This window comes from Equus przewalskii, chromosome 17 (assembly GCF_037783145.1).
Source record: "Equus przewalskii isolate Varuska chromosome 17, EquPr2, whole genome shotgun sequence".
NCBI lineage: Eukaryota > Metazoa > Chordata > Mammalia > Perissodactyla > Equidae > Equus > Equus przewalskii.
Window position 1 is genome coordinate 63,750,718 of NC_091847.1, and position 13,973 is coordinate 63,764,690.

Here is a 13,973-nt window from a genome sequence, read left to right on the forward strand (position 1 = left end):
GACATTTTTCCAAAGAAGATATACATATGCCCAACAGGCACATGTAAAGGTGTTCAACATCACTAATTATTAGGGAAATGCAAATCAAAACTACAATGAGATATCACCTTATACCCATCAGAATGGCTATAATTACCAACACAAGAAATAAATGTTCGAAAGGATGTGGATGAAAGGGAACCCTCACACACTGCTGGTGGGAATGCAAACTGGTGCAGCCACTATGGAAAATAGTATAGGGATTTCTCAAAAAATTAAAAATAAAAATAACGTATGATCCCGCAATTCCACTACTGGATATTTATCCAAAGAACATGAAATCAACCATAGAAAGAGATGTTTGCACCCCTATGTTCATTGCAGCATTATTCCCAATAGCCAAGACGTGGAAGCAACTCAAGTGTATACACAATGGAATACTACTCAGCTATAAGAAAGTCATCCCATTTGCAACAACGTGGATGGACCTTGAGGGTTTTATGTTAAATGAAATGAGCCAGACAGAGAAAGACAAACACCGTATGGTTTCACTCACATGTGCAAGGTAAACTAACAAGTGGACGAACAGAATAGATTAGTTGTTACTGGGGGAGGAGGGCAGGGGGGTGGCGAAAGGGGTAGAGAGGCACATATGCATGGTGAGGAAAAAAATTACACTTTGGGTGGTTAGCATGATGCAGTGTATACAGAAACTGATATAGGATAATATACACCTAAAATTACACAATGTTATAAAGCAATATGACCTCGATAAAATAAATGAAAAAATAAAAAAAGAAAGAAATGGAGATTCTCAAGCCCCACCCAAATCTCCTGCGTCAGAAACACAGCGCCCAGCAGTAAAAAAAAAAAAAAAAAGAAAGAAAAATGTTTACTGTATATGAGTTTAAATTAAAATGCATCAAAAAGGCCTTCTTTGGATTACTTTAACTAGAGGTATTAATCCACCTCTAAAGAATCTATTATATATGTATATTATGTTATGAAGATAAATAGCATAATATTAAGCCATTAAACATAGCAGTTTAAAAAATACTACGATTAATGGCTAATCTTTTTGGAAGCAGTGTCTGGCTCTCATGCCAACTTAATCTCCGTTTGCCCTACTCCTTGAATCTTCAGTTGCTTTAGTCACACTGAACTATACATTCTTAATAGCAATTACTCCAAAATCTATAAAATGAAATAGATGCTAACATTTCTAAGAGTGCTTTCAGAATAAGAACATTAAAAATCATTTTCATGTAGTGGTTGCCATTAATTAAATCTGTTAATATTTCATATTTTTAGAAGATAATATCTTTCCCAGATAGTGAATATAAGAGAGAAGTTTCTGTCAAGAATCAGTTTGATTAAAAGAATCATTTAATAAACTAGTTCTGGAAGAGATCAAATTTCTTTCGTGAGATTATGATGTAATATTTATAATGCATATCTTGGAAATATCTCATTTGTTGAACCACTGTTCTTTGAAAGTGTAAAAATAGCATTATAATGAAACTGCTTGAAAGTATGGCTCAAATAGGTTGTCATAATCATATTTCTTCTTCTTTTGAAATTTTTTTAAAAGAAAAAGACATGGACCAATAGGGAGAGGCAGCTGTCCTTGTGGGGAAGCTCATTGTAGAGCATGATGCCTTTGCCAAGTTTTATGTATTTGCCTACAGCTACAAAAAATATATACATATTCAAAGAATACATTAAAACCAGCTGTGAATTCTTATCGACTACTGCCAGAAGGAAAATAAATCATTAAGGGACTCATATAACTTAATTGGGAATCCAAACTCAACAGGAGATAATATGAATTTATATTTCAGGACTATATATGTTTGAGTGGTATGTTGAGTGAAAAGAAAAAAAAAATTTGAAATGTGCATGTAAAGGATATAAGAGAGTAGAGGTGTCGGGGAAGGCTAGTGTTCAGAAAAGAAGATGAAGGAAAGCAAATTTCTAATATCTAGTCTTGGATTATTTACACATAAATATAGTAACCATATATGTCTAGGAGTTTATTTTTAAGTGGATTTAATACGTCAGAATATTGAATGCTTTGCATGGGTTTTGAGAAAGGATTTACTTAAGGCTTTCAAAGCCATTTGAGAATTTCCTCTGAACACATTAAAGGGTATCTGTGAATGCTGACTTACAAGAATTTACATGTTCCCTTTCTTAGGTAGAACTATCTAAACCGTGAATAGATTAATCCCTATGGTTACGTACATCAACGGCAAGACTTCCCATGTGGAAGAAGCTATATTCATTTTTTCCCTTCTGAAAATAACCTTATTAGGATATAACACATACCTTCTTATTGCCAGGTGACTCATATGAAAGCACAAGAGACTTTAAATCAGTTAGGTAATCCCATAGTTCACTTACTATTTTCATGAATTCAAATACTTTGAAACCTAGTCTTGGTTCCATACTATTTAAATATTTACCTTAATTATACCTAACTAAACTTGTCCGTAATTATTCTTGTGACTGAAATCTTGTTAGGCCCCAGAAGCCTCTGGATATCTAGCCATATTATCAATAATTCACAAATTCCTAATTTTATCTGCACCTTAGAACATGGGACCTCCAGCATCCTACAGCGTCCCAAGTGTCTCTTGGGATCTCTAAAGGGATGGTTCACAAGCCAGTCCCTTTCTTAGGACCAACACACACCATTCTTTCTCTAGTACTCTGACCTCTCTCTAGTCCTCTGCCCTTAGAATCACTGGAATTGACCTTACTCTTGCCATTTCTTACTACTTCATCCTGAAAATGATATCACAAAGACACTATCTCCTGACCCTCTAAAAGTGTTCAACTCTTGGGGTGCCAGCGTCCTGTTGTGTCCTGTGCAGAGCTGGGCCTTAGACTTTACCCTCTGCTGTCTTGCCACCTAGACCCTAAGACAGCACAATTCCTGTCCAGAGTTTTACTAATTTGATCGTGAAAATATCTCCTCTGTCTTCAGCTCCCTAGAAGCTCCCGACCAGTTTAAATGTCCAGTAAAGCACAGGTACCATGCCCCCCTCTGAGTCTTTATGTCCTCATCATCGTAGCTTAGGTCCCACAAAACAAAACAAAACAACCTCCTATTTCCTTCTTCAGCAATATTCAAATTCTTTTGCATATTATTTCAAGCATATAAATGCTGGTGAGCCGGTAGGAGGAAGTGGAGAAAGGAGGGGTATTTAGACTAAGCATCCCATCCTGGTTCTACCAACTAATAAAAGGAGAGCAGAAATTGTCAGGAACTCATTGAGGTAGTATTTAGAAATCTCTTACCAAAATATCAGCAATAAATAGTAGGAAATAAATTATTACAAACCAAGGTTTAATTTGATGTTATAACAACTTAAGTGAGAATTATAGGGTAATTTAAACAGTAATAGCTACCATTTATTGAGTGTTTCTGTGTGCTAAGCACTGCTGTAGGCACTAGAAGCATGCTATCATACTCAATTCTAAGAGCAATGAGTCCCTTCTCTTTTTCTGTGTACAGAAACTAAAGCTTGAACTCATCTCACTAACGGAGAGCAAAAGTGGATCCCAACCTGAGACGCTCTGACTTCCAAACATATACTCTTAACCAGAACTACCTCCAGACTCTGATGTATTTCAAATAGTCACTGGCTATCTAGATATTGATCAGTAGTATTCTGAAGTTTATATGAAGCACATGCCCCCCATGGAGCAAAACCATCACTGAGAGAACAATGTCGTTGGAGCGTTTGCTTACTATGTGCCCACCACCAAGCTAGATCCTAGAGGGAGGATATTAAAATAAATAATACCCTCTTTTCTTTTACATTCAATTTGGTTTCCTTACTTATATTAAGACCATTAAAGTATACTTCAGAAAAGATGGGCTATTTTAAATAATCCTGTGAAACTTCTCCCTTGGAATTGCTCACTTTATGAGCAATCACTTAAGACTTGAGATCTTTCTGATTACAGAATTTTTTTTTCAGAATTAGCAAAACAGTATGCAACATGATTTTTGGAAGATTATTTAGTGAGGTATCTGTTGGTAAGCCATGAACGTGCGACCAGTTGACAATTTAGGAGAATTGATCTTAGAAGACACTTTTAACTCAGTATTTTATTTTGAAATTAATTACACATACAGCAAGTACCTATATTTTTGCATACAATTCTAGTGGAAACACAGACCATTTGAAATGATTCAAAACTTCAGGAGCCAAGGCTTAACTCAATGCCATTTATAGCAACTACAGTTAGAAGGACCTAAGGGTTTCATTAATAATAGTAATAATAGCTTTTATCTGATGAGAACCAACTTTATGCATTTTGAGCTTATTATTTTGTTTAAATATCATTTGTTCATAATATAAACAACATCAATTTGACACAAAAGCTTTACTCTATAGATGAGAACATGGAGGACCAGAGAAGTGAAATATCTTGACCACATTCATGCGAGTGGACAGTGGCAAAGGGGAGCTAGAAACACATGCCCTAACTCAGATCCCTGTCCGTTACCCTGTGCATCTCTGGGAACTCACCCTAGATACACACATCCTGTGAAATGAGGTAACGGCATCCTCAAAATAAAGTCCAAACACCCAATTACATCCACAAATGGTCAGGCTTTTTATTACTGAAATTTCAATTGAAAATTAGCATTTTTAGAAAATATATATTTACGTATGGGTTCAGGTAGATTGAAAAATCAATGACACAAAAGAGTTACGTTTAACGACCAGAGTCTGTGCTTTGTCTTTAATTTCGTCTGCTTCACCAATGCTTGCAGTTGGCTTGATGCCCCTGCTAACAGGTTGAGCTTCATCTTGTATAATAGAAAACATTTTTTCTCAATCCTTTTTCAATATAAAAACTTATTGCCTGGTCAGTTTCTTAAGGCCTTGGTACTAAATAAGTCCAAGTTGCTTACATAAAGAGAAAAAAATACAATAAAGTGGCAATTGAGAGACCTGGATAGACAGAGTGGCCACAAAGTCTCTAAGCACATGTGTGTGCTGTTAATTGAGTAGCATAATCATGTCAGAATATGGAAAGCAATTTCAGAAAATTATTTGATAGGGCCAATTTTTTTTTCAGTAGAAATATCAATCACAAGATTGAATAGGGGTTGCACCAGAACTGCATAAGAGATCTTGCAGCAACAATTATCCTGAAATGTAAGATACATCAGCATATTGTGTGCTCCCAATTAGAAAATACCTTGACAAATTCAATGGACAATTGGATTGGAGATGAATCCAAAATGAGGTGGTTTATTGAAGTCCATATTTAGAGTATGTGACTAATTGCTTGGGGCACCATGACAGGGAAGATTTATCAAATCTGTCTAACAATTGTCAGGATCTTAGAGTAAATATCAGAAAATGCTTTGCTAAGTTCCAAGTTCACCAGATACGAAAATGTCCAGAAGAACATGGGAAAAATTAAATTTATGTGAAGAATGGAGTGTTGCTTATAGATAACTTCTAAGAGGCATAATTAGATAGTTTGTGGTCATTTTATAGAACAGTCAATACAAGTATATTGAAGAGAAATACATACTAATTCTGGTTGTCATACCAGGATACTATTTTGTTTCATTTAACCAGTCTATTTATTTGCCTGCTTCCCATTTTTCATTTCAGAAATGCAGGGTTTGTATCAAAAAAGCTGTTAGGATCCTTCTAGTCCTTTAAAGCTAAAAGACAAATTTGACCTTCAAAGACATCAATCTAGACAATAATGATAGAATATTATAGAGGCATTGTTCTGGCTACAAAGATATAGAGCTTTCCAAACCAGCCACTACAAAATGTGAACAAAAAAATATAGTCTTAGTCTTTTAAATTTAATATATCTATGTGAACAAACACATTTCTTTCTCTTCATTGTCATTGCATGAATTTTTTCTCAGAATGCATTTAAAGTTCAGCTAATGTGCTTCAAGGTTACATTATGTACCTATGTATGTTTGTTTGTATTCCTACATAATTTTCCACCAAATAGTTTATCAAATGTCATGTAGAATCTGAGATGTCATAAAAACATTCAATATCATTGTTCCCTATAAAGAAAACACAAAACTTATCCTAATAGGATTTGTTGAGGAATATTCGTATCATCTGGCTGAAGGCTAAATTCTGAGGTCTGCTATGATTCAGAAAATTTACTCTAATGATGGGAAAATTCATTCTAAATTATTTTGTGATTTTATGCGTATGTGTATATTAGTGTTGCCAGTGATAAAGCAACCAGTGTGTCATGTCACTGCTCTCTGGATCCTTTCACGAATGTACAAAGGCTTTGGAAAAAATTAAGAGTAAATAGGGAACAATAAACTTTTTAAGGAAATAAGTAACTAAGATTAGCACAGTCTCTATAAAATGGAATCCCAAATGATTTGAAGTTAGAGTTTGTTACTAATTATATAGTAAATATGAAAAACAAGTTTATATATGAGATAATAAAAAATAATAAATTCAACATGGTCATAATTTTTCTTTATAGATCAGGACTCTCCTGCTTAAAGCCTAATTAACAATAGCCAAATTTGACTTACAAAATGTGGATGTGCCCAATGAGGTAATTCTTTACAATGGGAATTGATAGCTGTTTGTTTCTCAAATTTCTCTCACTTAAGGTGATCTTTGGAATCATGGAGACAAAACATTTGACTGAAGTGTCGAATTTTCAATATGGAGGTTTTGGTGTCATGTAAAACAGCCTAAAACAATAAGAGTGGGTCAAAGGCTTGCTTGAGTTAATTAATTGTCACCAAGTCTATTCACCAGGATTATTGAATCATAGCTTTAGTTTCCTTTAAATCCAGGGTCTGTTTCTCATCAGGAGGCAAGCTTTAGATTCAGCATGTTAAAAGCTACAAGTATTGGTGTTGGGTTTTCCTTTGTCTTACATCTGCATCAGTCTGAGAAAGCAAAGAACTTTTAGCCACAGCAGGAACTTCCTGTAAAATATAGTAAATGACTGTGCTTTCCTCATATGCCACACCCTTTCTTTCTTCCTAGGTCCTAGATACTTCTCTACTACTCTGGGTAGAAATATGCTCACTTTCACAGGAATCAATAAATGTAAGTGTGTTATCATTTGTTTTTAATAACTAGTAGACCTATAAATAATACATCATTAAATGTATTAGCAGGATGTTATACAATAATGGAACAAGCCACAAGGTGGAAAGGCTTTCCCATCTGGCATATTGTGACTGATGGAGTAACATAGACAGAAAATTAGATAATCTCAGAAAGGTATAAATATGGACACTTTAGGAAGAACTAGCATATTTATAATTCTAATAGGTACAAATGAATTGTGGCATAGCCGGACTGATAATACACTTTGTCAAATTCATGCTAGGGTGTCCATGTTTTGGGAACAAGGAAGATTTTGTCAAAATTGATACGGTTCATAAAAAGATAATTAATTTGCTTTGAAAGAAGGCTCAAATAAGGCCTGGAAGAGGATGGAAGACAAATGAAACAATAGCAAAATATCTAAGAGAAACAAATTTTGTGTGTGTATAGGGAGGTGTTTTTTTTTTTTCAATGTGGGGTTTTCCTACATAGGGGAAATCCACACCCCATTGTCTATCAGAATTCATCAGGAGTCTAGTGGACTCTGAGAATTGGTCTGAGGGGTCTGATTCTTAATCATAAGTATGAGTCTATCCCACTGAATAAGCTTTTCAAGTATGATAAAAACTCGAGATAAGTGCTGTCTGTTCACTGATTGCTTATTTTATGGGTCAATGCGTCTTGGAAAAAGACTGTGGAATTTTCCCACATCTAATGACAACCTCTTATGGTTTTGCCAATGTATAATGTTTTTCATTATCAAAAATAGAACTTCATTATCAAAAATATGTGAGCTATTTGCTAATAATCATAAGTTACAAATATAAATTATTACACATAGAATTATAAGATTTAGTTGCAAAGGATTTTCTTAACCTTCTTATAATTTATTATCCTCAATAGCAAAAGAGAAGCCCTTTTGTTATCTTCCAACCTATTGCTTGCAAAGCCGTATATTCATTTGCTTACTGATAGTACCAACAGCTCATTTCCCTGTGATACATGCAGTATCTAGTCACGTGACCCCAGATTCAATTTATCCTCTTCTAATTAAGTCAAGTTAAGAACCTCAAGTTAATTGTTCTGGTTACAAATGCACTGTACAACGAAAGGTATGCTGTAACTCATTATATGGTATAAGAAAACATTATATGCATATCTATTAATGAACTTATTTTAAGTGCATTCCTCATGGGGGAGGGAGTGCAAAGACGAATTGAACACGCCAATCTAGTGCAGTGTTCTTCTAACTTTTCCGTTGACACCATCTCTCAAATAATTTTGAAAAAACATCCATTTAAGTTGACAGGTCATTTGCAAAACATACGGCTGATTTTAAATGTTGACATTTTCAACTGTAACTGTTACATCATTTTTTTAAATGTTCTCAATGAAATACACGTGCAACAACAAGTTAATGCCTATCACAGTCATTTATAAATAAATGAATGCACTTTTCTTGACAGTGGGAAAGTTTGCTTCATTTCTTGGTTTCTTTGACATCATATTCTACTCCAGGATCCACCTTCCCCCCATACAATTTTATTCTACTGAAATATATCTTTATTTTTCAAATTCTTTTAATCGATCACCTGAAAGCCAGCAAAAAGCATAATAAAGAAAAAGAAGGGAGTAAACACAGAGTGGAGCCAGAAAGGGGGAGGGAGGGAGCTAGACCACTGAGATAGTAGGTGACATTTTAAAAATCAAAATGTCGTGATGTCTTCCTTTTCCTTTGAAGAGTTTGCATGACTTCTATGCAAATCTCTTCTAATCTTTTCATAGGAAATTTTAAGTGACATCTTCCTGCTCAAAATCTTCTATACAAGAAAATATGTATCTAGGTCGAAATTTTTTTTGAAAGAATTTCCTATTCAAGTGGTTGTCAATGAATGTTTTAAAAATTCCTTGATTGTACTACTATTACAATTTTTATTAGAAATAATAATAATGATGATGATGCTGATAATAATAGTAGCTAACGTTTTGGAAGGCTTACTAAATTCCAAGCCCTGATCTAAGCACTACATATTTCTACCACTACTTGTCTCTATCAATTCATATACAGAGTGGTCCCCAAGTCTGGAAACATGATTGACATAGTATAGACGATTTGCTCACTTATATTATAATACGTGAAAAAGTCATATTTAAGTTTTCAGACTTTATGATCACATTATTAAAAACATATAGGTAGGTACTATGTTTATCCCAGGGTTTACCTATGAGGAAACTGAGGCACAAGTAGATTTATGAACTTCACCACATGATTAAAAAGTTGTCACTTCAGGATTTGAACTAGGCACTTTGGCTCTAGAGTTTATACTCTAGATCAAAACATAATAAATTTATTACAAATTTTGATACATAATTTTTAAACACAAAAAGTAAAATGTTTTTCTTTTTGCTGCGGAAGATTGGAACTGAGCTAACATCTGTACCCATCTTCCTCTATTTTATATGTGGGACGCCTGCCACAGCGTGGCTCAACAAGCAGTGCCCAGGTCTGTACCCAGGATCCGAGCCGGTGAGGTCCAGGCCACTGAAGTGGAGCATGTGAACTTGACTGCTAAGCCATGGGGCCAGCCCCCAAAACTAAAATTTTATTAGAAATATATCACTTAATGAGATGAAGAAAGAGGGGAGCTCATGTGTCTTTTTGAAGGTGGTTTGGCAAACATCAGTGTATCCATTGTCCCTGTCCCCTCGTTGATGGCCTAGGACATTGTTACACCTTGCAGAAATGCTTTGTAGTAAGACTCAGAGGGTGAGAGAATGCTTGTGTGTATGTGTGTGTGTGCATGGAAGTGAAAGGAAGATTATGAAAGGAAAGGTAAAAAAGGAGAACTAGTCTGACACTGAGACTTCAGGAATTTTCTATGATAGATCAGTTTTAGGATGGAGTTCAAATGAAGGCTAAGGATCTAGAAATTGACTTCTATAAAACAGGTTGTTTCTGCCTAACCCTTAGGGGGTGTGCGTGCCCCAGTTTGTAGATCACTGGTCCAAAGTGTTAGACATATTAAATGATGAATTCAATTCTACCAAAAATAAAAATGCATTGCATTTGAGAACCATTATGCTGAGCATTGTAGTCAGAAAAATGAGTAAGACTTAAATTGTAATTTAATGTAAAGCAAATGTGAAAAGGAACAAATGATAAGTAAATACATTTATGAAAGTTTATAGAAATCCTGAAGTGACCACTTTTTAATCACTTAGGAGAGTTTAGTGATTTGCCTCATATCCCAGAGCAGTGGGAGACGAGCTAAGACTAGGAGTTCCCTTTCCTGAGTCTCAGTTCTGTGTTTCTTTTATTGGGTTAAAATTAAAACACATATGGGTTGGCCTGGTGGCGCAGTGTTTATGTTCTCATGTTCCGCTTCAGCAGCCCGGGGCTCATTGGCTAGGACCTCGGGTGTGGACCTACCCTCTGCTTGTCAAGCCATGCTGGGGCAGGCATCCCATGTATAAAGTAGAGGAAGATGGGCACAGATGTTAGCTCAGGGCCAGTTTTGCTCAGCAAAAAATAGGAGGATTGGTGGCAGATGTTAGCTCTGGGCTAATCTTCCTCAAAAAAAAAAAAAATCAAACCATGTATGAGTCAAAATAATATTTTTAAATAATATGATAGCAAACTGCAACTGATTCTCAGTTATATTTTTTAATCTCTCCAGGGACGATTTTTCAACTTCTTTCTTGGTGGAATTTAAATACATATCCACTTTAAACTGTACTTGTTAGAAACAAAATTTTAAAAATTACAGAAGGGGCAGTGAACTTCTCACAAAAAAATCTTACCATACTCCTGTGAGACCAACCTAATGCAGGGAAAGCAATTTAAATTTGGACCTTTCATTGACAAGCCACTTCCAATTTATCTCCTTCAAACTGTCCAATATATGTCAGGATTTATAAGTTGAAAGACACTTAGAAAAAATATTGTGTAATCCTCTTAATTTCCACGTGAAGATGACTGGCACACACAGATAGTGGAGGCCAAAATCAATTTTTGCTTAGTAGGTGAATTTTCTTCCACTTAATACTCTTTCTTATATGTCTTCATTAAGCAAAATTGAGGCCTTATAAAAATTGATCTGGCACCACTTCACATAAAACAGTTCAGGAAGAAAAATCCAGCTGTCAGGTATAAGTAGGCATTTTGACCATTGTACTAAGGAACAGTGAGTCATATGAAATGTAATGTGCAAAGGAAGCTGACACATAAAAGGAGAGAAAAACAATGATGGCTTCCCAAAGACATGCTGTGGGACAAAGAATAATTATAGAGGGTCTATTTTTGGGTCTGGCAGAATGACTTGGGAATTTAAAAATCACAGCTTAAGTACAGGAGATGAAATTATGTCACTCAGCTTTGAATTAAAGATAAAATAATTTAGTAGGCTTTATTTTTCTTTAATGCTGTTATAGTTGATTAAGATGATCCATGATTGAATTGTTAAATACTTTGCAGTCTAAAAATAAATTAGGACAGGAAAGTTACTTTAGTTTTGTTGAGAAGGGGGCTGTGAGGTGTGATAACAATTGCGTAATTAACATCTTATCTGACATGGTACTATAATGTCAAATATAAATAAGAGGGCGAATCCATCTCTAACAGTCATCTTTTTTGGACGCACCAATACCCCTAAAGCTTGTAATTAACGCCCAGGATTAAGATTGAAACTGCTTTGCCAGAAGTTTTAAAAATAGTATCTAGAGTGATTTTAACTTTTAAAACAGCTTGCTCCCTATTTTTCTGTTCCCTTCTTTATAAATAAGATATCCTCTCACGTTCCAACTATGGGGAAGTTTTACATCCATTTTTAGGAACATATCAGTCACTATTTAAATCAGAAAACAAAGAAGTCTACTGAAGAAAGGAATTTAGTTCAAATGAACAACATAGTGCTATTATTTTATAACATTAAACATAATTTGTTTTCTATATATGTGTGTATACATATATATATATATATCTAGTTATAACAATAGTTATAATATTTGCCACAGACATTATATGTGTGTGTGTGTGATGTTTTTGTGTTGGTGGCTAATGTTATTAAATTACTAATATTACTAAATCTGATAGAACCCATTCCAATTATTTAACATTCCTAGTCCTCTAGCCAAGGGAACAGAAACATGGGGGCTAAATCCACACTCAAACGTCCTAAGGAAATGACTTTGTAATTTTGACAGATGTCTATTAGTCCCTCTTTATCAGTATTTTGTCAGATTATCTTTCAAAATTCCCTTTATTCAGAAGTCATTTGAAGTTAAACTGTATATTATTCTGTGAAATCTTTCTTATTATCATTAACATTTTCATATTATCCTTGACTTCTTTGGAAATCCAACACATTGCTTTCATTAGGTCATGAATGGTCTTTTGGAATGTATGCAATACCTGAAAGTAGGGCCATCCAAGGTTTTGACAGGTGGCAACACAAGTGGTTGGTGCATCATCGTAGGACCCTGGATGACAAGAGAACATTCCTGTGAATTTGGCAATATTATTAGTGGATAGTGGGCTTTTATAGAACTTAACTTAAAATTATACACTAGCGTGTTTCTTTGTTAAAATCATGAACATATGTATTTTAAATGCTGCATTTGAGAGGGAAGTTGGAAGAAGATGTATCAGGCACAATTAGATTGCCACCATGCTAACCTGGAAGTGATCAAGAACTTTGTTCCTGCCGTCTTATTTCTTAAGCATGAGGATTTTAAGGGATACAAACATGGAGGATGGTACCTGTTGTTCAAGATCTTAGCACTAGGAAGAGGTGGACGCTCTGAAATGTTCAGCAGAAAGGTTGCTCCTGGTAGATAGGATGACTTGGCCAATGGTTCTGAGGAGGGAATAATGTGGCTGGTTTAAAGTACAGAAAGAGAGTCAACATAATAAAGGTCGAGTGAATGAGGGGAAAAAGTGATGTAGAACTTGCCAAGAGGGAGCCAGAGGCTAGACCATGTCAGCAATGAAATTTAACTCTCTTTAAACACAGGGCGTTACTAACTAGTGAGATTTGTCCACTGCTAAACAGACTTAATGTCTACAAACGTGCTTTACATGTATCTTCTCAGAATCAAACTAATGTTGAAAGCAAGATACAGCCATAATCTAGCACATTTCCCTTTGCATTTACACAGTATATGGACTTGTAGAACTTCAAAAATGTCAAATTTGCATTTGCAAACTATTTATCTTCATTAGCTTTTCTTGTGATTTGAGAGGCTTTTATTGAACTTATCCTTATGGATTATCAATTTGCTGCTACTTCTAAGAATAACATCTGAATTATTACCAAGGATTTCTATGAAAGCAATAGGGATCTTATGTGAAAACTCAAAAGTATTAAGAACGCCTACGTTAAAAGCAATCTTTGCAACCAAATCTTTTGTGAATCAAAAAACGTTTTAATTATTTTGTAAAATTGCTTTTTAAAATTTTACCTCTTCGTATATTTTAATCATTTATTATATGTTATCATAAATTGTCTAGTATATGTTGCTGTTAAGATTGGAGTCTGGTCACATTAAACAGAGGTGTATTTTTACATCAATAGAGACTCTGCATTTATTTAGAATCTGGATTTCGTACAAGCTATTTTGGAAAAAATAACTTGTCAGTCTCAGGCTTTACCAGCATACATATGGAATTCAGAAGGTTCAAAGTTGAAGTTTATTTTGAATATTTTCCCAACTTGCTAGAAAATACCACTAGAAATAGAAATGACCACAGAGTGTTATTTTTTCTGCATGGGTCTAGAAATTTCATTTTTCATCCCAGCTGAAATTGTATGGAAGAATCTTTCTACCCTTTTGGTGATTTGGAATAAGCAGAAAATAAATATATCAATGATTACTTCTGGCTACCAGAAAATTTACTGATGA

The 13,973-nt window shown here is 34.7% G+C and overlaps 1 protein-coding gene across 3 annotated transcripts in view; it reads right to left on the minus strand.

Annotated features, from left to right (window-relative positions):
• The window catches only part of CALCRL (calcitonin receptor like receptor), a 103,243-nt gene that overhangs the window by 72,098 nt on the left and 17,172 nt on the right, over nt 1–13,973 (minus strand). Inside the window, exons 2-3 of one of the 3 annotated variants that reach the window (XM_070580395.1) lie at nt 12,484–12,551; nt 6,542–6,706 (exon numbers count right to left, since the gene is read on the minus strand). The exons of 1 other annotated variant lie outside the window; for it this stretch is intronic. The gene's annotated coding sequence lies outside the window, so the exon portion shown is untranslated. The remainder of the gene's footprint in view (nt 1–6,541; nt 6,707–12,483; nt 12,552–13,973) is intronic. One more of the 3 variants, XM_008518558.2, reaches the window with a different exon arrangement.